At 44.5% G+C, this 23310-nt stretch overlaps 1 long non-coding RNA gene across 2 annotated transcripts; it reads left to right on the top strand.

Moving 5' to 3' along the window:
* The first annotated feature begins 7359 nt into the window (after window positions 1–7359).
* Window positions 7360–13694, top strand: LOC102549965 (uncharacterized). 2 transcript variants are annotated; one of them, XR_005492372.2, is made up of 4 exons: window positions 7360–7431; window positions 8471–8544; window positions 11775–11874; window positions 12417–13694. It is a non-coding gene; the product is annotated as an uncharacterized LOC102549965 (long non-coding RNA). The 2 variants fall into 2 exon arrangements; XR_005492373.2 differs by lacking the exons at window positions 7360–7431; window positions 8471–8544 and adding an exon at window positions 8578–9201.
* Window positions 13695–23310: the final 9616 nt, after the last annotated feature.

Here is a 23310-nt window from a genome sequence, read left to right as displayed (position 1 = left end):
GCTACCAGCACAAATGCCTGCATCAGCTCTCTGCCTTCTCCTCTCAGACATCTCAGCATTGCTGGGCACAGGCGAAGCTCCCTCTGGAATCCTCTATTCCTGGGGCTTTCAGGGTGCTGTACCGCCTGGCTCTTTTGCTGTGCTCCTCAACTGTGGACTCTGTCCTTCCCTTTCTGGCCACTTGCATTCCCCCAAGGCAGCTCGCACACATCTCCATAGATTCAGGACGAGCTAATCTTCCTGACTGTCATATCAGCTTATGCAGCGCTGACACTCCTCAAGCTCAAGTCAATACACAACTGCCTTCTCCTGACCCTCTCTCAGATGACTAGCAGGCTCCTTACAATTGGCTGTGTCTACACTGAACCTTGGGTGTTTTTTTTTTCCTTCCTCAATATAACTGAGCTTTCTCTCCTCCTCTTAGCAATTACCCACCCAACTGCTCAGACTAAGAGCCTTGGGTTCATTACTTACTCTTCTCCTTCCCTTGGACTCTACATCCAACCCATGAATATATCCTAGTGATTCTGCTAGTGATGCTGCTTTCAAACCACATCCCCACACTGACCTCAACCCAGTATCACCACCTCTATAGCCAGGGTATCAGGCCCCATCATCCAGTCCTTTGCTTCCTTCCTGCCCCCCTGCCTCTATCAACCTGCCTATTGCTCGGCTTGCACAGGGCAGATTTCCCTGAAGCATAAATCAGGTTATGCCTCCCATGCTCAGTGTTCTCCGTGCCTTTGAAGTAGGCTTCAAGTCATCCAAAATGGCTGCCCGGCTCTGCTCCTGTCATCCCCTTTTCGATGTTTCTCTGTATACTCCAGCTTTTCTGTCCTCAGCCACATTCATTCCCATCTTAAGACCATTGTACTTGCTACACAGATGGTCTGAAGCTTTCTTCCCTCGGGTCTGTGTGGGCCTCCTACTCTCCTTCAGGCCTCGGCACACACAGCTCCTCCTCGCAGACTCCCCTGCTCAAGCAGTGCCCTGTTTCCACCTCAGCCCACAGCCTCTCCCTCTGACAATGCTTATTTCATCTGTTAGGGTGCACAAAAAAGCTCAAAGCTGTCACATTGGTTTGTCTACTACATCTGCTCCTTATCTCTATCACACTATAAAATTGTTATAGCCCATGGATTCAAGATAAGATGGTATTTCTTTCCATCAGTCAAGGGACAATGTCAAAGATGAATGTGTCTCTTGTAATCATCACAAGTACTCACAGAAATGTATATACATATACATACATATATATGCACACATATGCACGTATGCATATATAAACACATACATATCTATATGTATGCCTATATATGTTCCAGAGTGCTACTCAAGGTGAAATATTAGGAGATCATTGACCTGTTAATGTACACACGACTTCTCTTCCTTGTAGTTCATGTTGATTAATTGTCCAAAACAGGTGTCTGGAGCAGAGTGGCGATTTCTTTGACTGGGTTTAGTGACTCTAAGGTTTCCCCAAGAATTGCTCATGTGCCAGCACTAGATCAAAGTACATGATGGGTCAGGGGAGAGCCCCATGAGACCCGTAAACTTGGCTGACTCCTATCCAAAGGGAAGCTTTTGTTTGGTTAACACTAGGGGTCATGGGTTGCCTTCACTGATTTGGAGGGTGCATCCAGGACTACCTGGGGTGTAGGCGTAAGATTTGAGGAAGCATTCTGATGATGGATCTCCTACAGGCACAGACTACAACTATCTGAAGTGCCGGGTGATGCTCCCCTGGACCCGTCCAGCATGGAGGCCATTTTAGGTAGTGCCAAGTGCTGTAAAGATGGTGTTGTGTGGTTAGAACCCTTCAGTGAAGCCTGAGAACACAGAGGCGGTCAAACTGGAGGAAGGTGGATAACTGCAAAGGCATCCCAAGAATCTCACTGCATTAGGAGTTCACATGGAGGAAATCCTATCCAAGGGGGGAAGTGAGTCAGAGTTTGCTTACAGCACTGCCAGAGGACAATGGACTTCAAAAGAGATTTGAGATTTTACACTCTTAAGTTTTAAACGTCCTACCAAGTATTTTCACATGCCACTGTTGAATCCTTCAAAAGGTGTCTCAGGAAGGGTCTTCAGATGAGGCCATCTATGACAGAGCAAGTTCAGAGCACAGTCAGTCAGGTCATAGCATTAAGAAGGCACCAAAAGGGTTTGCATTTCCCATGTTCCCATAGCCTTCTTGAGCAGTTGACAAACACTCAAGTACTTACCTTATCCCATCTTGTGAGAATGTGAAACCAGTACTGGGTATAGGCGGTGCATGGAGACAGGTGGTCTGCCTGTAGCTTATATGCTACTTAAAATTCCCCAAGCCACCTACAGTAAGTGCTTGAAATAAATGGTGGGAATTCATTAGAAGAATCTTGCAAGCATCCATGTAACCCTTAAAGGCCATCCAAAGACAGAGAGAGGTTTCCAGCCTGTTGTACCTAGTACCCCAAGGAGCAGTATGGGGAAGACACAGGAACTCACCCATTTGAGAATCAAGAAACCTGCCCATTCTCCCCCCTCTCTTGCCAGAATATTTCACCCGGCCAAATATCAGGCTCTCACCCAGAGGCTGGGCAAGAGAGCATGCTTTCATATTTAATAGGCAGCCAATAAAAATACCACCCTGAGCACTAGGAGGGTCTATTTCAAGGGTAACAGTTTGAGTATACCCGTAATTTTCCTGCTTCCTGGGGCCTCCTTGGGACTCATTCTACTGTTTGGTATAAAACTCTTCTTGGGACTCTTGGTGGCCTTGGAGGGGGGAAGGATTTTAATGCCACCACTCATCTCTGTACAAGGGAAATGGTAAATGAACTATAAAAGCAAACAAACTAACCTGTGCCCAGGCAAACGGTGGCCAGCATGTCATGCCACAGGCAATTGGAAGCAGCCATGAGCCCGCTCTCTGTCATTTCACAACTGCTGGGTCATTCCATGTCTCAGAGCTCCCTGGCTCCAGTGGCATCTGCTTGTCATATCCTTCCAAGGGCTGATGAAAACCTATTCATTACCCTGTTGGGTTGAGACTCGACATCTACGATCACCTGGAAGGATTCCTTCGGGTATGATTTACTCATATTGATCACCAACGTCTTCCTCATTCTCCATAGATCAGCCTTGTGGAATCTCTAGAGAGCCAGAGAAAGAAGAGAGGCAATCCCTGCTCTCCAGGGACTGGTGCGTAATGGGAAATGCAGTTTACAGGTCGTGAGGTATGGGAAGGGCCATGTTGGGATACTGGAGGGATATCCTATTCAATGTCAGAGGCCTCCTAAAGGAATGCTTTGGGAGGGGAAGAACTTTCACGTCTCCAGATTTCAAGGAGGAATAGAAGCTCAAAGAAATGAAAGACAAAGAGAATCTGAGGTGTGGTCCAGATAAGTGAGTGAGCTAACCTTTCAGGTTAGAGAAAACAGGGTGTGCCCATCTGAAGGAAGATAAGGCAGAGGCTAAGCAGTGGAGACTCTCCTAGACTACTCTGTGAACGCTGCTATTTATTGTGGAGGCTGCGGGAAAGCTGGCCTGATTGTTGCTAAAAGCTCATCCTGTCAGTAAGGACAGAATGCGGAGCAGCAAGGCCAGAGCACAGTGAGATGAAGGTGAGGGGTCGAAACTAAGCAAAATCCACGACCCAGCAAATGTAAGGAGTCTGGTGTGGTGTCCAGCCTTCTGATACAGACATATATAATTTATCTACTATACACACATACCTAATATATACTAATATAATAATATACAATATATACTTATATAATAATATACAATTATATACTATACACATATTGTAATGGCTACAAAATTTGCTCCATTTCCACAGGAAACCCCCTCTTTCTAAGGTCAAACTCAAAATTCTTTCAACTGAAGGAGTTTACTCTAGGCCACACTTTGACTCTGAGAATCACAAGTCAGAGTGTGAACCCCCCAGGGGAATCTGGATCACAGAGCTGAGTTATGACGGCTTGGTGTTCTCAGGGTATATTACAATTCTTGCTTAAATGGGGTGTGACCTCGGAGACACAAAGGATGGGGATCCCAAGAATAGAGGTCGGGCTGCCATGCAAGCGAGATATATAAATACGAGTGTCAAGCCCCTCGAATGCATGAAAGGCTTTTAACATACCAGAGAGTTCCAAAGTGCAGCAGGCCTCGCAGCCACAATGAGATGATAATGGGAGAGACCAGCGGCAGGGACCACCCACCAGCGGCTTCATTGCTGTGACTAGGAATGAAGGGTCTCCCTGGAACTATTGACGCTGGATGGCATTGTCATTTTTAGCACATGCTAACTCTGTGTCTGTGAAAGAAATTGTCTCTGTTAAGCCGGAGCCAGACTATTTATGGACAACCAGGCTCCCACCACATTCCGGTGCCATGGCCATAGGTAAGAAAAAATGGAAAATGTCTGCCTGGTTTCCACACACTGACCCATAAATTCCCTGTCTGCGCTTAATTAACCGAGGAAGAATTATGCTTCGGGGCTCTCTTTTCTTTCTTTCTTTTTCTCTTCATTTTTTGGGGGGTGGGGGCCTCAAGCTTAAGTTCAGCACAAACCCTTACCTTCTTATTCATTCCCTTTTCTTGGGCCAACCTTGGGTCACAGTGGACACTGGGGCCACCCACAAAGCAATAGGTCAAAGGCCCACACTTAACCCTTTCTTAAGCCACGGAAAGAGACAGAAATCACTTGCGTTCCTTTGTGGAATTCAAAGATCAGACAATAATTAGTCCATTGCCCTTGCTTTAGAAATATACACAATGCATACATACGTGAGTACACACACTCACAGAAGTACATACACACACACACGCACATACATACACACAGATACACACACACATACACACACATACATACACACACATTCACACACATACATACACACACATACACACACATACACACACACATACACACATACACACACATACACACAGATACACACACACATACACACACATACACACAGATACACACACACATACACACACACATGTGTGCGCTCTTGCCATCTGTGCTGTAAGAAGGGAATGTGAAACAAGTCTTGCAGCAGATTTTTCTATTCCACCATAGTTCCATAGTTAAGGCCATTCAGTGTATGAGGAGTCGGGAGACTTTTGTGATTTCTCTGTCTTATTGGATGTTCAGCTCTACACTCCACCTTTGTAATGGGGCAAGGCAGGAGCTGAGAGGTGACAGTAGACAGTTGGTGGCATCTAAATGGGTGGCACAGTCTTGAGGGTAGACCAAAGAAAATAAAATTGTGGTGCAGTCTATAGACGTTAGATAATAGGTATTAAGTGTGGTTTAGGGGGAAGCAAATAGCCTTCATATTGTACTGTACGGCAGGTGACTGGAGGTGACAACAGCATGTTGTATGTTCTAAGAATAATGAGAAAGGGGAGCTTGAAGGCTTCAAACACAAAGAAACAAAAGGAAAATGTCATTACCTTAACTCAGTCATTATATATTTTATATATGAACTTTACACTTTACCTTGTATGTTGCATACATGAATGGATAATATTACATTACCCGTAAATAAGTACAAGTTCTGAAGTAGGAGTTAGGCTCCCCTGGTACAGTAACAGTAGGGGGTTCGTGTTGGACCCCCTGATAGTCAGGTAGTATACAGGGCCCATCCCCTGAATGGATGAGTTGTGAGGTCTCTACATTGGCTTGGCCCTTGGGTGCTCAAAAATGTGCAGTGTCAGCAAAGCGACTCAACCAGAAAGAGAAACTTGCTCTTTCTGTAAGATCCATAGAAGACCACTGGGCAGGGTTTCACGGCCTTATTTTCTTCATGGAGACTCCTTCTACTCTTAGGAGTTCTTTCTCACTTTTATTTAAAGTTTAATTAATTTAGTGTGTGTGTGTGTGTGTGTGTGTGTGTGTGTGTGTGTGTGTGTGTGTGTGTGAACTCAGAAGCTGCAGGTTGGAGGTGGCTCTGGTGAGCTTGATTATTCAGCATTAGATCCTTGAGTTAAACTCATCAAGAGCTGAGAAGGCCTTGGCAGCACTCACAAGAACTCACAGGAATGTTATATACTCGTGGAAAATCATCAAGACAGGGATGTCAGTATAGCAGTGTGCTTAGCATGTGAAAGGCCCTGGAATCTACCCTTAGCAACAACAACAACAACAAAGGAAGGAAGAGAAAAAGAGAAAGAAAAAAGAAAACAGAAAAGTTTAAGGAAATCATTAAATATTTCTGCTTTGATCATTTCATACTATGTCCATATATCAAATTGTGACACTACTCCCCAAATTTGTACTATTAAAATAAAAATAAATAAATAAATTAAAGGAGGGGAAAGAATATGTTTTCTTATCCCAAGTGGCCCGTTTCACTGGGCACCTGACTTATTCTTAGTTTATGTTTACCACTTGGCTGTTAGAGTAGGGGAATTTTTTTTTTTTTAAAGAGGTGAGGTCTAGGCCCTGGGGAGAGTGAGGGCTGGTACAGTGAGGATTTCTACTCTCCGTAAGGAGATTGGGGCTCACATCGTAGGATATCTGGCAGGCTGACAGACCCATAGGAAACCATGAAGACCAAAACAGACTCCACAGAAGGAGAACTGAGTTATGGTGAGTCCTGGTGTAAAAGATGATCAGAGTCACTTTACCGAGACTGTGACAGGAGGGGTGGAGTGTGAGGGGCAGACAAGGAAACACAGAGGCCTCCCTCAGAGCATTGTGCAGTTCCTCGGACACTCAGAGAGCCATTAATAATGACCCCCAAGAAGTTGGAGGCTGAGCTAGCTTAGATTTTTTTTTTATACCTAGCTTGGATTTTTTTTTTTTTTTAATTTACCCCTCTAGCTTGGATCTCACTGTTGCCCTTCATGAGCTGGGTAACCACAGAAAGGTCAACTTTGTCAAGCTTCAGTTTTTTCATCACTAAAACTGGGTGTGGATAGAATTCCTTTGTAATTTTGGTGGGATTGGGTAAAATGTTTAGAGTACCCCAGCATTTGGTAATATGAGTCACTAGGGTGGCCCTACAGGACTGGGGAGAGCAGGGTATTGATACACAGCAGCTCTGTCAGGGAACTCTGACTAGTGACTCTTGTGACTTCCAAATAAGGAGTAAGGAGTCTGTTATAGAGATCTTTGTTCTTATTTTTCTCCAATCCCTACCACACGGCATTATACACCAGGATGCAACGCCAAACCACCAGAGAGGCTCCTGCTATCAGGGGACATAGATATGCAGCCTTGTCTTCCAGTACCCAGACAAACAATTCAAGTACATGGTTAGGAAACCACCACCCTTATGCCAGTTACAGTCAAGAGAATGTTATTACGCCCCGCCCCTGCACGCCCCGCCCCTGCACGCCCCGCCCCTGCACGCCCCGCCCCCTGCATTCCCTGCCCCTGTACCCAAGGGCCCAAGGTTCCAGGCTGTTAAAGGTCTCCGTTCACAGGTGAGTAAGAGAACCTGCTTTCCATTTGCTAGGGACACGGGGCTGGCAGAGAAGGGAAGGGGACTCAGAGGAGCTGTAAGGCAAGGAAGTAGAGAGAAACAAAGTAGGCAGCTGGGAATATCTTAGCATTACCCACCCGCTTACTGCTTTCAAGAAGAAAAGTCCTCCATTGAGAAAACAGCTCAGTGGGGTTGGAGGTATGGTGGGGCTTGAAGACAATCCGATGACTTCAGCTGAGCGATCACTGCTGAGTAGATGAGACTTCTCGGTGCTTATGATTTAGAAGAAAAAGGACTAGATTTCCACCCATGAGGTACCGTTTTAGTCACAAAATGCAAAATTAGGGGGCATTGCAGGACGAATTATGTAATTCATGCAGAAAATTGTATATTTGTACTAAAACAATGGCTTCCTCCTGTCTCCCATCACGAAAAAACTCTCGGGGCCCCGAGGCTAATGTTTGGATGTTGTTTCTTGCGATATTGACTGCCTCTAATAGACATGAAATTGTAGCTAATGCCTCTTCATATAAATTCTCTCCACTATGTTCTGATTTTTTAATAGCATTTGAAACTTAATGCCAGAAAGAGAAAAGCTACTTGCATAGACCTAAAGACTGTACACACACTGTGAGTTTAGTTGAATTTTTCCAAGAAGCCTCATCCTAAAGACATACCTCTGTTGCAAGTAAGATTTAAGCTGTTTTCCCTCAAAAGGCACCTGACTTGGCAGCTCTCACACAGAAGCAGAGGGTCAGCACCATGGTTTGCACGTGGAATATCCCCCAAAGGACTCCCGTACATTTTTTCCCAGATCACAATGTGGCTTTGGGGTATTGGGGTATTGTAATACCTTTACAGGCTAACTTTAGCGTAACTGGAGGAAGCTGGTTATTGAGAGAATGAGCCTCCCTTGCAGCCCAAGCTGTCTGCTTCCTGCTCCAGCCAGCTGAAACAAGCTGTGCTCCCAGACATAATGCCTTCCCTGACACAATGGATCTCCTAAATCTTCAGTGCAAATAAAGCTCTCCTCCTTTAAGGTGTTTCTGCCAGGCACTTTGTCACGGCAAGGAGGAACGTGGCTAATACGGATGGAAACATCCCCACACACGAGGTAAGTGGGTGAACTCTGTGGCATACCACACTGTGGAATATTACTTAGCCACTCAAAGTGAGAAATCCTGACACAAGCTCCAACCTGGGATGAACCTTGTAAACCTTATGCTGAGAGAAACAAGACACTCCCAGAAGGACAGATTCAGTGTAACAACTTAGAGGAGAGACTTGACCTGTTACAAAGACACAATGAAGAGTCTCCAGGGCTAGGGGAGGATGTAACTTCGTGGTTACAGTTTCTACTTAGGGCTGGGGATGGAGTTCAGTGGCTGCCGCACTTACTTCTCTAGGGCCACAACAAGCAAAGCCCAGAGCTTCCATTTAGAATGTTGAAAACCCTCCAGATATATAGAAAGTCATGGTGACCGGGTATCATGACTAGACTTAATGCCACATGGCTGTATGCTTAAACATGGTGACAATGTTAAGCTTAGCCTTAGCATAATCATCAGGAAGCAATCAATCAAGCAACCAAGCAAGCAAGAAAGCAAGCAAACAGAGCAGTCCCATTTTGCCCTCTGCTCTTCCTCATCTAAAACCAGCAAAGAACAGAACTGTGTTTGCTGTCTCTGGATTCTAATGATAAACTCCTAAATTCCTGCTCCTTAAATGCCCTGGGGATTCTGAGGAGAGCAAACCCAGAGTTGGCATTGAGGTAAGTTGTTTCTGAGACTCTCAGGTAGCTGCATAATGAATGAGCAGGGGAGGTGTGGTGGGGTTAAAATATATACAGTAGAAAGAAAAGAAAAAAAAATCAGTTTCAAAACAAAGAATGACTGACAAAACCACGCATAAGGAACTTGATGATATCAGAAATTCTGTGTATAGGGATAGTGTTTCCTGCCTGTGTATTTCTTCTTAGACTCTTGAAAAGAGAAGTTGAACATATTTTTCCTTTCAAGTGCCCAGAGCTGTGTTTTCGGCTTTGATTACAATATGAGATTAATTTGTATTGTCTTCTCCTGAGTGCTGACTGGCCAAGTGACTGCAATATGAAGAAAAAAAATGGCCCAACCTTTTCCTGTTGTTGATTGTAGTGTGTGGGGGGTGGGGGGACTCCCACACTTGGGACACACTGCCACAAAGTCCATCAGCTTGGTCCAACAATATGGACAAACTAAACAATAACAAACCCCCCTGCCTCCTCAACTGGAGCTGTTCTCAGGTATCCTCAGAGGCATCAAGGAAGTGCATAGATGGAAAGGCTGACAAAAAATGTCTGAGGGGCTTTCAAACTACAGTGACCCTGGCACCACACATTTGGTATGGATGGCATGGTGCCGAGGGCTTACAGCAATAACAGGGCAGTGATGGAGAACGGGGGCCGACACCTTCTTAGCGATATCCAAGTAAGTCACATCAAAGTGATCTTTCAGTGGTGGAGTCCCTGGGTACCTTATTCCTGCAAGTTTTCATTGCTCCCCACAAGAGTTCAGAGTGGCAGGTACGGATCTACCAAGAAGTCTCATTTCTCCTGGGGTGCAGCTTTGGGGAAGACACAATTGCATCCTAGTAAGTGAAGTGGACAGAACAGAGCAGTGGCTCTCAGCCTTCCTAGAGCTATGAGCCTTTAATACAGATCCTCACGTTGTGGCGACCCCAACCATAAAGTTATTTTGTTGCTCCTTCATGAGTGTAATTTTGCTATGGTTATGAACCATGATGTAAGTAGCTTTTGGAGCTAGAGGGTTCCCAAAGGGGTTGAGAACAGTGTTCGTACCTGGCTCTGTTTATTTACGTAGGCTGACAGCCACAGAGCTGGAGTCTTGGACTCTCTCTCTCTCTCTCTCTCTCTCTCTCTCTCTCTCTCTCTCTTCCTCTCCCCTTCCCCTCTCAGTGTGTGTATATGTAAGCATACATTTGTGCATGTATGTATACATGAAGGCCAGAGGCAGATGTCAAATGTCTTCCTCTATGACCTTTCACCTTATATTTTTGAGATAGGGTCTCTCATTGATCCCAGAGCCAGTAGCCTTCAGGGATCCTCTTATCTCTGCCTTCCTCATAAGGTCACAGACCTTTACATGGGTGCTGGAGATTGAACTCAGAGCCATGTGATTGGATGATAAGCACCTTACTGACTGAGCCATTTCTCTGGAACTGGAGTCTTGGCTACAGTCATCACCAGCAAAACAAGGGGGCAGGTGCAGATTTGCACAGGATTGTCCAGAAATCAGGCAGAAGAGGGACATAGCAAAACCGTCTAGCTCGTTCTTCCAGACACCAGTTAATATGATTCCAGAGCTGTCGGTTTCCCTGTCTGAGCTGAGGAAACATTCCTGTGACCTGTGACCAGAACCCCATCCAGGCCATTCACATGTAAAAATCTCTCTGAGCTGTGCAGCTGCCCAGAAAGGAGATTCCGCACAATAGAGTCACCCCACCCTCCCAGCCAGGGTACTGGGGGTCCATTTGTTGTCCTTGCTGCCGCTGCTGCTGCTGCTGCTGCTCTTCAGCTGTCTGCGTGAGGCTGTATGTTTGAAGTTGGGCACAGTGTGCCTTTGAGGTGGCTCTTTGGCCTGTCCACTGCAGCTGTCCCACTTGCTCTGGCACCGACTGAGCAGCTGCCCAGGGGCCCCCTGCACACATCCGGCCCACAAAGCCCAGCATGAGCTGTGCACTCACTCTCTCATTCTAAGAGCTCGCTCAAGCCACGCCTTGCCAGTCACAAGTGACCTTGTCCCATGCCCAGTGCTGGCTGCTGTTGTTTTAGTTACCTGGCTAAGCAGCGAGTCTGATGTCCACAGGGTCTGGCTCAGTGCACACTTTCTTTGCGAGGCCAGACTAACCCCGAACCTTGTAAAGATAGAGCTTTGATTACCAGCAAAGGAGACTGGACAAGAAAGTGGGGGCTGAACCCATAAAAAGTCATGATGAAGTCTGATTCTACTTACTTTGTTTTTCATTTTAATTTGATTTTATTTTATTTAATTAATATTTTGCACAGGGCCTCATGTCTGATAAGCAAGCCCTAACTCCAGGCCCCGACCCTGGAAAGTTGAGTGTAATTGTATCTTAATTAAAGGTTCTTAGTCGAGTTTTCTTGTTAAGTGACCTGCCTGACTTATTAAGTCTAGATTATTTGTGATTTGCGAAAACTGCAAGTTCTGTCGGGCATATTATTAGGGAGGACTAGATAATAAGCTCAATTATTTTGGCCCTCCAGCATAGGGTGCTGAACTTACAAAGTAGACAAAAATATGCTCACAGTTGCTATGTCCACAACAGGCCTCAGAGTCTACCTTGTCTTCAAATGGCGGTCTCAAGAAGTAAGAACTGTGCTCAAGATGTCTTGATTTGAAAGAGTTTCCCACAAGTTCTGAGACAGGTCTGTCTTTCTGATTTCAGTTACTTAATTTTTTACCTTAAATTTATTTATGCTTATTTTTTAATTGAATGTTTTAAGAATTTTATATATGAGTATTATAGTTCTATCATTTCTGTCCTTCTCTTTCCACTAACTCTTTTTGTGTCCCCTACCTCTCAAATTCAATTATTATTGTTTTACATACACACAGACACAGACACACACACACACACACACACACACACACACACACACACACACACCTGGTGAGTCTGTTTAGTCTTGCTCATATGCACACATGTTTAGGGCTGACAAGCTGGCCACTTGGGACTTGATAACCTATCTAGAGACTTGTCCTTGGAAGAGATTGACTCTCTCTCTTAGCAGCTATTAATCAGCTTAGCTCTTCATCTAGGTGGAGGACCTTGTGGGATTCCTCCTCTCAAGGGTCTGAGCCAACGTCTTCAAGAAACAAGGTTCCAGGCTACACGTGCCTCGCCTTTCTCAAATATGAAAACAAGCGATGGCAGCTCAGTATTTAATTCTCCTTTTTATAAATGCAGGGCAAGGATGTAGATCGCTCCTGAGAGACACAGCCAGAATACAGCAAACACAGAGGCGAATGCCAGCAGCAAACCACTGAACTGAGAATAGGACCCCCGTTGAAGGAATCAGAGAAAGAACTGGAAGAGCTTGAAGGGGCTCGAGACCCCATATGAACAACAATGCCAAGCAACCAGAGCTTCCAGGGACTAAGCCACTACCTAAAGACTATACATGGACTGACCTTGGACTCTGACCTCATAGGTAGCAATGAATATCTTAGTAAGAGCACCAGTGGAAGGGGAAGCCCTGGGTCCTGCTAAGACTGAACCCCCAGTGAACTAGACTGGTGGGGGGAGGGCGGCAATGGGGGGAGGGTTGGGAGGGGAACACCCATAAGGAAGGGGAGGGGGGAGGGGGATGTTTGCCTGGATACCGGGAAAGGGAATAACACTTGAAATGTATATAAGAAATACTCAAGTTAATAAAAAAAAAAAAAAAGAACTGACAAAAAAAAAATAAATGCAGGGCAAAGTAGGAAGTCACTCGGCAGAAGAAAAATGTAAAATAGTTGATGGAAACACCTTTTAATAATAATTTTTAAAAAAGCACAAATAACACTTTGGTGAGACTTGACCCCTGGCCTCCCACAGCACTCATAGCGTAAGGAAGATTGACAGATCACTCATCAATACAGCTCTCAATGAGAATATCTTTCTGGCTCTTGTGGAGGTCTGAGAAAGGAATACTTGATCTATCAAAATTGAAACATTTTACAAAATTCACAGCATAGTTTTTCAAGCCCTTAGGTTTAACAAAGGCATCCTGTTACTCTATTTCTACATTGTATAGATTTTTACCAGCTGCATTCAAGATTTTTTCACTTCCGAACTAAACTGCCTTAAATATTTAAAGGTATTTATAATGATGCGTTTTAAAAATGTTTCAATCGTCTGAGAGAAAAAACTTTCTCATATATCCTTAAATGTAATGAAGAAGGAGCTTACACATTAGTGGATCTCAATCTGGCTCGGTGGGTACAGGCGCGTGCCGCAAAGCCTGATTTAGTTTGAAGCACAAGACCCGCCTAGTCTGAAGGGAGAGCTGTCCCCTAGAAGTGGCCCTCCACTTTCTGCATGTTCACAGCGGCATGAGTGCTCCCCCTGTAAACATTTGTTAATACCATAAAGATTAAATGACTGCATTGTTTATAAGCTTCGTAGCTTTTATTGTAGCTTTCCATTTATAATCATAAATCAAATTAGCTAAGTTACATTAAAATGAATTGTGAAATTGGATTGAGTTTTTTAAAGTATATACTGGAATGTGCCCATTTTTCTAAATATTCCAAATATTTGATATAGCAAATATATACATATTATTTCTAAAGTAGTTTAAAATCTTACAGTTTTGTTTTTGTTCATCTTTCAGGCTTTTACCCTTTATTTATTTTTATTTCACATTTATTGGGGTTTTGCTTGCCTGTGTGTCTGTGTGAAAGTGCTGCATCTTCTGGGACTGGAGTTACAGACAGTTGTGAGCTGCCATGTGGGTGCTGGGAATTGAACCCAGGTCTTCTGGGAGAGCCAGCAGCCGTTGCCCTTGACAGCTGAACCATCTCTCCAGTCCTCATCTTCAGGTCTTAATGTTTAATGCTATGTATTCTGGGCTTAAGACCTTAAGAAAAGTTTAACATTTACCCATTAATAAATGAACTTGGGACTGGTGAGACAGCTTACTGAGCAAAAGGGCTTGCTGTTCAAGCCCACCAACTTGAGCTTGATCCTCGGAACCAACAAGAATAGAGAGAGTCAACTCTCTGGTCTTCACACACACACACACACACACACACACACACACAGAGAGAGAGAGAGAGAGAGAGAGAGAGAGAGAGAGAGATCTTATGTAATATATATATATATATATATATATATATATATATATATATATATATATATATATATGGTGTCAGTGTGTTACCCTGAAGGCAGCCCAGGAGAGAGGTTGAGGTCCTGTGCTTGAAGGGACCTAACCAAGCCTAAGAGATAGATAGGGGCGACCAGAGGAAGAATGAAAACTGCTCTGGCAGTGCCACGCTGTGCCGAGAGCAGGCGACAGCACTGGCACAGTTTTTGCCAATCCTAAAAGCAGGGAAGTGGTCACAGAAGCCCTACTAAGAGATGTAATTGGCCGGTACTGGTGTAGATAAATGACAGGGACAGAAGATGACAGATCGGGAAAAGGAAAGAAATCCAGTGCCTTGAGCAACTCCAGAAGCAATTGACTTCTGTCTGAATTTTTAACCAAGCATCTTTAGGTAGCGACTCCATGTTGTCACTCTTAAAGTGAGAACTGGGTAGGAGGACCAAGCTCTCATCTAGTTATGAACGTTCAGGAGTCAGATGTGTTCACACTGATCTTAAAGGTCATCTCCCTCAGCTTTACAGTCCTTCTCTAAGACTCACATCCCTCCACTCCCTAGCCTTTTCTCTTAATGCCTTCAAATTGTGATTCAGGAATTATTTGTGTGATTTCTTGAACAATATCTGTCTCCCCTACTCTCTGAGAACTAAGGCGAGGTCTGTTTTTGCTTCCTAATAATTTCCTCAGCATCCAGATCAGAATCTCCAACCTAAAAGGTTCTCATTGGCTCTTTATTGGAGGAAGAAGAGTGACTGATTGGATTAATTAGACAATTGATTTGTTTATTTGTTTTTGTGTTTTATTGGGACACTGTTTTTCCATGTAGCCCTGGCTGTCCTGGAGCTCACTCTGTACACCAAGCTGACCTCAAACTCAGAGATCCACCTGCCTTTGCCTTCTGGGTGCTGCGATTAAAGGTGCACACCACCACTGCCTGACTGAAAATTAGTTACTTAAGGTACTAGATGGTAGTCCGTGGTGGTAGGCACAAATTTAATGTATTTTTTTTAAGTGGTGCTTAGGATTTATCCAAATACACATGGATCACCAGAGTGGTTAAGCCACATTGGCTTTGCTCTAAGATTTACACACACACACACACACACACACACACACACACACACACACACACACACACCCCTTGAGAAGGAAAGGATTTGTTAGGCTTACACTTCTATATCATCAGGAACCTGGAGGCAGGAGCTGATGCAGAGGCTATGGAGGGATGTTACTTACTGTCTTGCTTCCCCTGGCTTGCTCAGCCTGATTTCTTATAGAACCCAAGACCACCAGCCCAGGGATGGCACCACCCACAATGGTCTGGGCTCTCTCCCATCAACCACTTATTAAGAAAATGCCTTACAGCTTTGCCTACTGGTCAATTTTTTGGAGGCATTTTCTTAATTGAGTCTCCCTTCTCTCAGATGATTCTAGTTGACATAAAACTATTGGATACAACTGACCCCTGTCAACTGGACACACAAACACATCACCATTAAGCCACAACCTTTCCCCAACCCCCGTTCATCCCTAAGATCTTTACATTAAAAATGTAAATAACTTTAAGAAATCCCACAATCTTTACAAGTTCGAACACACTAAAAGTTCAGTCTCTTTAAAATAGCCAATCTCTTTTAAAAATCCAAAGTCATTTAAATTCAAATTCTCTCATCTGTGGGCTCCTGTAAAATCAAAAATAAACTAAATACTTTCTTACTTCCAAAGGAAGAACCAGTTCACAGTCCCAATCAAATCAAATCCAAACCAAACTCCAATATATAGAACTCAATGCCTAATATCTGGGATTCACTGACCAGGACTCACTATCTTCTGGGTTCTTCCAAGTGGCTTGGGTCATTTTCTGTCTCTGCCCTCTTCAGCACACATAGCTTGCCTTCTAGGCTCTGGGTTGGCCCCACTGTTCTTGGCTGTCATCCCGTGGCAATGGCATCTCCAAAATGCTCATCTTTTCTGCAACAACTGGGCTGCACTTTCACCAGTAGCCTCTCCTAGGCTTTCGTCACCGTGCCAAGTCTCAACTGCTCTCCATGACCCCTTCAATCCTGGGCCTTCAACTGCCAGTGAAGCTGCACTTCACCAATGGCCTCTCCAGAGCTCTCTCAGTGCCAAGCCTCAGTTGCTCTCCACGACCCCTCCATGCCTTCAGAACCATCTGGGCAACTCTTACACTACCGAGGTCAGCTGCCAGCAGGAGGTACGGCCTTGGCTGCCTCTGCAACACAGCTACTGTGTGCTGACTCTCGGGAAACACTTCCCACAAGAGTTCACCTCAGTGATGCTGGTCTCTTTTGAAATCATAGCTGATCCTTCAGCCCCAGCCGACCAGCATGGATTGTCCCAGCAAAGCAAAGGTTTTACTTTAGTGGTTCTGGTCTTTTGTTAATCACAGCTGATTCTTCAGCTCCAGCTAACCAGAAACACAGACACTTTGCACAGAAAAACCTGATAGGGACTTTTGCTTCACCCTAAGACTTCACAGGCCAGGCCTTTATCATCTACTCTGCTCTCAACACTCTTCTCCCTCCCAACACGATATCTTTATTAATTATTTAGCAATTTCATTCAATGCTACTGATCACACTTGCTTCCCATTCCACCTGGGTTCACCCTCTCTTGCCCCCCAATTGTGTTGACCACATACTCATTGGAACATGGTCAAGCTCTCAGTGGCACACCCCTAATATGAAGCTGAGTTTCCCCTTTGACTTCCACCCCCTGCCAGAAGCCATCACCTGTGAAGAACCTATACTTCAGCATCTTTAGCACAGCTTTAAAGGACTCTCCTCAACTGCTTCCTGTCTGGGCTGTTTCTTTTTTTGTGGGGAGGGGGATTAGGGGCTTTTCACAGAAGCCTTCAATGTCCCATCAGCTATAAACCTGTAATCATGAATACCATTGAAAAAGAAGCTTCCTTGTCCATAGCAGCCATTGGCAGCATGGATCCTGGACCTCCACATAGTCTCCAGTGTTGATGTCTGTTGTCTGTCTGCCACCAGAGGCCATGTTGATGTCCATGACCTGTGTTGCAAAATTATGTTGGTGTCCATGGTGCAACCTGCCACTGGAGGATCTGTGTTTTTGTCTTCCAAGATCCTATGGAGCAGCTCACTGAGCTCTCAACATTTGCTGTCTTTTCTAGCCCAAAGTTTCAAAGTTCCTTCACAGTCCTCCCCCAAAACAACATGGTCAGGTCTGTCACGGTAACACCCCACTATCTTGGTACCTACTTGTCTTAGTTAGGGTTTCTATCACTGTAATAAAATACTAAGACCAAAGGAAAGGGTTTGTTTGGCTTACCCTTCCATATCACTGTTCATCATCAAAGGATGTCAGGGCAGGAACTCAGTCAGGAACCTGGAGGCAGGAACTGATGCAGAGGTCAGGGAGGAGTGATGCTCACGGGCTTGTTTCCCATGACTTGGTCAACTTACTTTCTTATACCACCCAGGGCTGGCACCACAACACAATGGGCTTGGCCTTCCCACATCAATCACTAATTAAGAAAATTCCTTAAAGGCTTGTCTACAGGTTGATCTATAAAGGCAATTTTTTTTAAAGTTGAGGCTCCCTCCTCTCAGATGACTCTAGCTGTGTCAAATTGACATAAAATTATCTAGCACAATATACATATATGTACACACATAGATATATATATTTATATACCTGTACATACATATACATATATCTCTATATATGTTGGGTAATCACAAACAATTCACTTAAGCTCTGGGGTTACAGTTTTTCTCATTTGTAAAATGGGAATAATTATGGTCTAGGGTGTGGGGGGTGGTTTTAGATAGGGGATTATCTATGAAATAATTTTCTGCAAAGCCAATGTCTTAAATCAGATATCATGTACTCTTCCTGCTCTCCGTTTGCCTTGTGTAGAAAGGTGTAGAAGTCTATTCTAGAGTCGGGCAAGCAAGTCCATTTTAGGAGCTATATATAGAAAAGGGTGGATCAGAGGAGGGCTGGTGGTGGATCTGAGGTCTCAGGAAACTCTTGAAACCTTGTATGCAGTTTCAAAGAATACAAAGTGAAACAAGATCTCTGTGAACTGCATTAACCAAAAATTGAAATGAACAATGTGTTTGAAAGGTTTTAAAGGCTGCGATGTTCTAGCACCTGGGGGCTGTCTGACTAGATAGCTTCATTGACACTTTTGTCACTCATTCCGAATTGCGAGTATTTTGGATTATTGAAAGGTATTTTGAGTCTACTTTAGACTTCATAGGGAGATCCTATATTAGAAAAAATTAATGTAAATTATAGAGTCTTGTCACTGGGGAATTCTGACTTAAGCCAAAAATTTGTATCCTACATAAAAGATGGCTTCTCAAATCTGTTTGCTGATTTATGATCCTTTGGTCAAAACAAACAAACAAACAAACAAATTGTAGACCTGTTTGATTGCCCAAAGCTTCTGACTCCTAGTCTGAGAGTGAATGTTGTCTCTCAAGCCCATTGCCAGATTTACAGTCTGATGGTGATGTTGTATAAGTGCATAAAGTTACCACAAGACACTTTTGTTTCTTAAACCACAATAACCATAAAATTGTGGCTTGATGTTTTTACTCTCTGACAAGTTCATGACCCACAGAGTAAGAATCCACTGAGCATCTGCTCTGCCAATAACCCTTCCCTTCTAAAAGTAAGCAGCCCCATTAAGAGTTCACAATCACAGAAAACACACATGGTATGCACTCACTGATAAATGGATAATAGCCCAAAAGCTCAGATTACCCCAGATACAATCCACAGACCACATGAAGCTCAAGAAGAAGGATGGCCAAAGTGCGGATGCATCAGTCCTTCTTAGAAGGGGGAACAAAAATACTCAAAGGAGGAAATATGGAGACAAAGTATAGAGCAGAGACTGAAGGAAAGGCCATCCAGAGACTGCCCCACCTGGGATCCAGCCCATATATAGCCACTAAACCCAGACACTATTGCTGATGCCAAGAAGTGCATGCTGACAGGAGCCTGATATAGCTGTCTCCTGAGAGGCTCTGTCAGAGCCTGACAAATACAGAGGCAGTTGTCCGCAGCCAACCATTGAACTGAGAATGGGATCCCCATTGGAGGAGTTAGAGAAAGGTTTGAAGGAGCTGAAGGGGTCTGCAACCCCATAAGAACAACAATGCCAACAATCAGAGCTCCCAGGGACTAAACCACCATCCAAAGACTACACATGGACAGACCCATGGCTCCAGCTGCATATGTAGCAGAGAATGGCCTTGTTGGGCACCAATGGGAGGAGAAGCCTTTGGTCCTGCCAAGACTTGACCTCTGGTGGGGAGGTGGAAAGGGGTGGGTACATGAGTGGGGGAACACCCTCATAGAAGAAGGGGGAAGGAGTATGGGATAGGGAGTTTATGGATAGGAAACCGGGAAGGGATAACATTTGAAATGTAAATATATAAAAAAAATCCAATAAAAAAGAATATGAAAAAAAAAAGTTTACTGAAACGTTCCTGTTACATGATCCAGTATGGATGGGCTCAGGGCTTTTAAAAATGAAGTATTCCATGAAGGTGAGTTCAGATAGTCACATAACTATTAAGAGTAAGATTGAGTCTGAAGTTACGATGGCTGTGTCTGTTCCAAGACTCTAGTATTTCAGCGCTTCCTTTTACCAACGGGAAGTTTCCAGACCGATAGGGTGCACGAGGGATTCCAGGAGCCTTCAGACCTTCAGTCTGGTGGGTGAGGGAGCTATGCCTACTCCAGGTCAAACTGTCCACACGAAGGACGAGGGAGCTTGACTACTGGGTAGTTCCCACCGTGTGTGAGAGTTCTAGAAGGTACTGCAGGAATCTACCTAGAGGAAATACTAGCTTAGGGCAAGATGTAAACTCAAACCCATGAGCATTCCCTCTTGCTCTGTGGAAAAGCAAACAAAAGTTAGAATGTGTGATGTTGCCCAGATCCCCGCATCCTCGGCTAAAGGAGAAAGGAGGCCTATTTACCATTTTCTCAGAAGTGTGGGCTTTCCAAAGATATGGCAATCACTTTACTTTCACATATATATATCTTGGTTTAGTCATAGTGAAGAGGAGTTGGTTTTGAAATGTCAAAGCGCTGGCCTCCAGCAAGTGGGCGCAGTTCCATTCCTACCAGCAGAGTGTGGAAGCAGGCTTAGAGAGGAGGCGGGGGCACTGAGCTAGATTCCTACCTGTGGGCTCGCCCTCTACTGAGTGGCGCTATGCATGCTTTGCAATGTAAGCAAAGCTCAGAACACCAACCCAGTCAGCCCGCTGTGTCTGCCTTGATCTTGGAGTCAGCTTCTGGAGTTTGCTTCCTCCGTATGATGGTTTCCACCGTGTTCCATGGGGGCGAGTGCACACAGTTCAAACGCTGTACAATGTGGCCTCAGCATGGCGAGCCAGAAGCACGTGATGGACGCGTCAAAAGAGACAGCTAGCCCTCCCTTCATGCCTGCGCAAGAGGCTTGAATGGCAGCCTAAGCAATCCTTGAGGCATTCCAAGCCTGTGACTTTTCATCCCCGCTGTGCTGCGTGTGACCCTCAGAAACCCCCTTAGTGTTTCATTCTGCATTGGTGTCCACATCTGTAGGAGTGGAGGCCGAGTCGCACAGCTGGTAAAGATTAGCAGCATGTTGCTGTTGAACTGATGGATGAGAGCTACTCTGCTACCTTCTCCTTAGAGAATGGGGAAGGTTTCTAGGACAAGGATTTGTTCAGGGCTTTTCAGCAGTCGCCATTGGACGGCAGGGCGGGGCAGAAACCACAGCAAGGGAGAGGATGAAGCATGAAGAAAATGGAGAGGTTCGCCGAACTGAATGTGGTGGCCCATAGCTCTAATCTCAGCATTTGGGAGTCTGAGGAAGATCACGAGTTTGAGGCCAACCTGGACTATAGAGCAGGCTATGTCTTAAAACAACAAAAGCGAAAACAAGGAATCTGGCAATGGAAAATAAGCGCTTGCCAAGGAAGAGAGGATCAATAGGTGTCTTAGGGACACCACGGGTCGAGTGGAGAGACCTGGGCTCATGTGCCCCATGAAGCGGTAACATAGTTGGTCTCCCCTCAGCCGATGGAGGTGAGCATAGGTTATTGTAGATGAGGTCTATATGCATGCAGAACCCCTTATACGGAGTTGGCGCCATTAAAATCCATGCTGTGTCCAATCTCTCACATGGTGTCATGGACACCTGTTTGTACCCCTCTGAGTGACTCAGAGGCAGAGATCCTACTTCCCAGGGCATTTAAGGAGGCAATGTGTGCAGGACACTTGGCCCAGTGATCAGGATATAATTCTAACTGGTCAGGGTTTAGGAGACACAGTATTTTTTTTAACCTAACACTGGTGAGCATTTAAAGTTTGTGCCTGGACTGCCAAGGTAGCTTGGCATCCTTAAGGGTGCAAACTAAAGAACGACATGAAAAACGTTATATTTTGTGTGAAACTCCAGGTAATGCTGTGGCTAGAGTATTTTATACTATATCTAGTATATTTAGAGTATTTTCTATCATTATAGGCTAGGGGGTAACTCACAGGTAAGTTCTCATAACTGTCCCTGAGTCGTTACGTGTCCAAAACATCCCAGAGAATTTGTTCTCAGCCAAGTGAAAAGGGAACTGGTTTACTTCCTGAAGAACCTTGTTCTTCTCCTTCCGCTAATGTTTCATTGAACCACTTAGATATTCCCTCTTTGCTGTAGGTCGAAGATAGTTGGACATTGACGTCATAATAACAGAAGGGACCGGCACAGATATTTATTTCGTGGACATAAACGGAGGGATTGATTGTCTACGACCAATGCTTTTAATGGCCATTTTCTTAGATGAGAACAGGAGGTCAATAGCTCTCATTCTGACTCCTGAGGGTTATGATCCAAATGAACCACACACTGCTAGCTCTTCAAAGACCCTTTGTGTGTGTGTGTGTGTGTGTGTGTGTGTGTGTGTGTGTTCCTGTGTTATATGAAAGATACCATTCCTCAGACACTGTCCATCATTTGTTTGCTTCTTTGTCTATTTCCACATGCTTCTCCTTTCCACATGCTTCTCCTTTCCACATGCTTCTCCTTTCCACGTGCTTCTCCTTTCCACGTGCTTCTGCCTTCCCCAGTGCTGGGATCACAAACACGAGCCACTGTACAGGGCTTTTTAAAATTCGGGTTTTGTGGATCAAACTCTGCAAGCATTTTTTAACTGAGCTATCTCTACAGCTATTTTTGTTGTTGTTGTTGTTGTTGTTGTTATAAAAAACAAAAAAACCAAAAACCCAGATGAGTTCATTATACGCCAGGCATTGTTCTGAGCACTTTAGATCCATTGACTTGCATTAGCCACTTGGTTCTAATTTTAGTATATGTGCTGCTGGAGTGAGCATCAGCCTCTTAATTCCAACGAGATAGGTACAATTAGTGTTCATGTTTTGCAAACAAGGAAAGTGGGGTGTATAAGGGTTAAAGAAGCTTCTATAAACTCACACAGCTCTGCCACAGAGGAGCACTAAAGAATGGCTAAAAATGGCACAGCCTTTCTCTTAACTTTTTGTATTTATTTATTGTGCATGTGGATGTGCATTAGCTTGCCAGTGCCACGGGGTACATGTGGGGGACTGAGGGCCACTTGCAGGAGTGGGTTCTCTCATCTAACTCTGAGAACTCTGGTTCCTAGGCTTAACAGCATGTGCTTTTACCCACTAAGCTATCTTGCCGGTCCTTCATGAACTTCTTAATCATCCTTTATTTTGGTTAAAGGTCTGGAACATTGTTATACACAAGCTTTTATTACTAGTATCTGAAACTGCTCCTTATCTTGGAGATATGCATGTATACAAATGTCTTAGTTACAGTTTCTATTGCCAGGATAAAGGCCATGATCAAAAGCAAGTGGGAGAGAAAATGTATATTTCATCTCACAATTATTGTCTATGATGAAGGGAAGTCAGGGCAGCAGGAACCTGGAGGCAGGAGCTGATGCAGAGGCCATGGAGGAG

This window comes from Rattus norvegicus, chromosome 13, assembly GCF_036323735.1.
Source record: "Rattus norvegicus strain BN/NHsdMcwi chromosome 13, GRCr8, whole genome shotgun sequence".
Classification (NCBI taxonomy): Eukaryota; Metazoa; Chordata; class Mammalia; order Rodentia; family Muridae; genus Rattus; species Rattus norvegicus.
The sequence above is the reverse complement of the archived record's forward strand: the minus strand, read 5'-3'. Positions and strand labels throughout refer to the sequence as shown.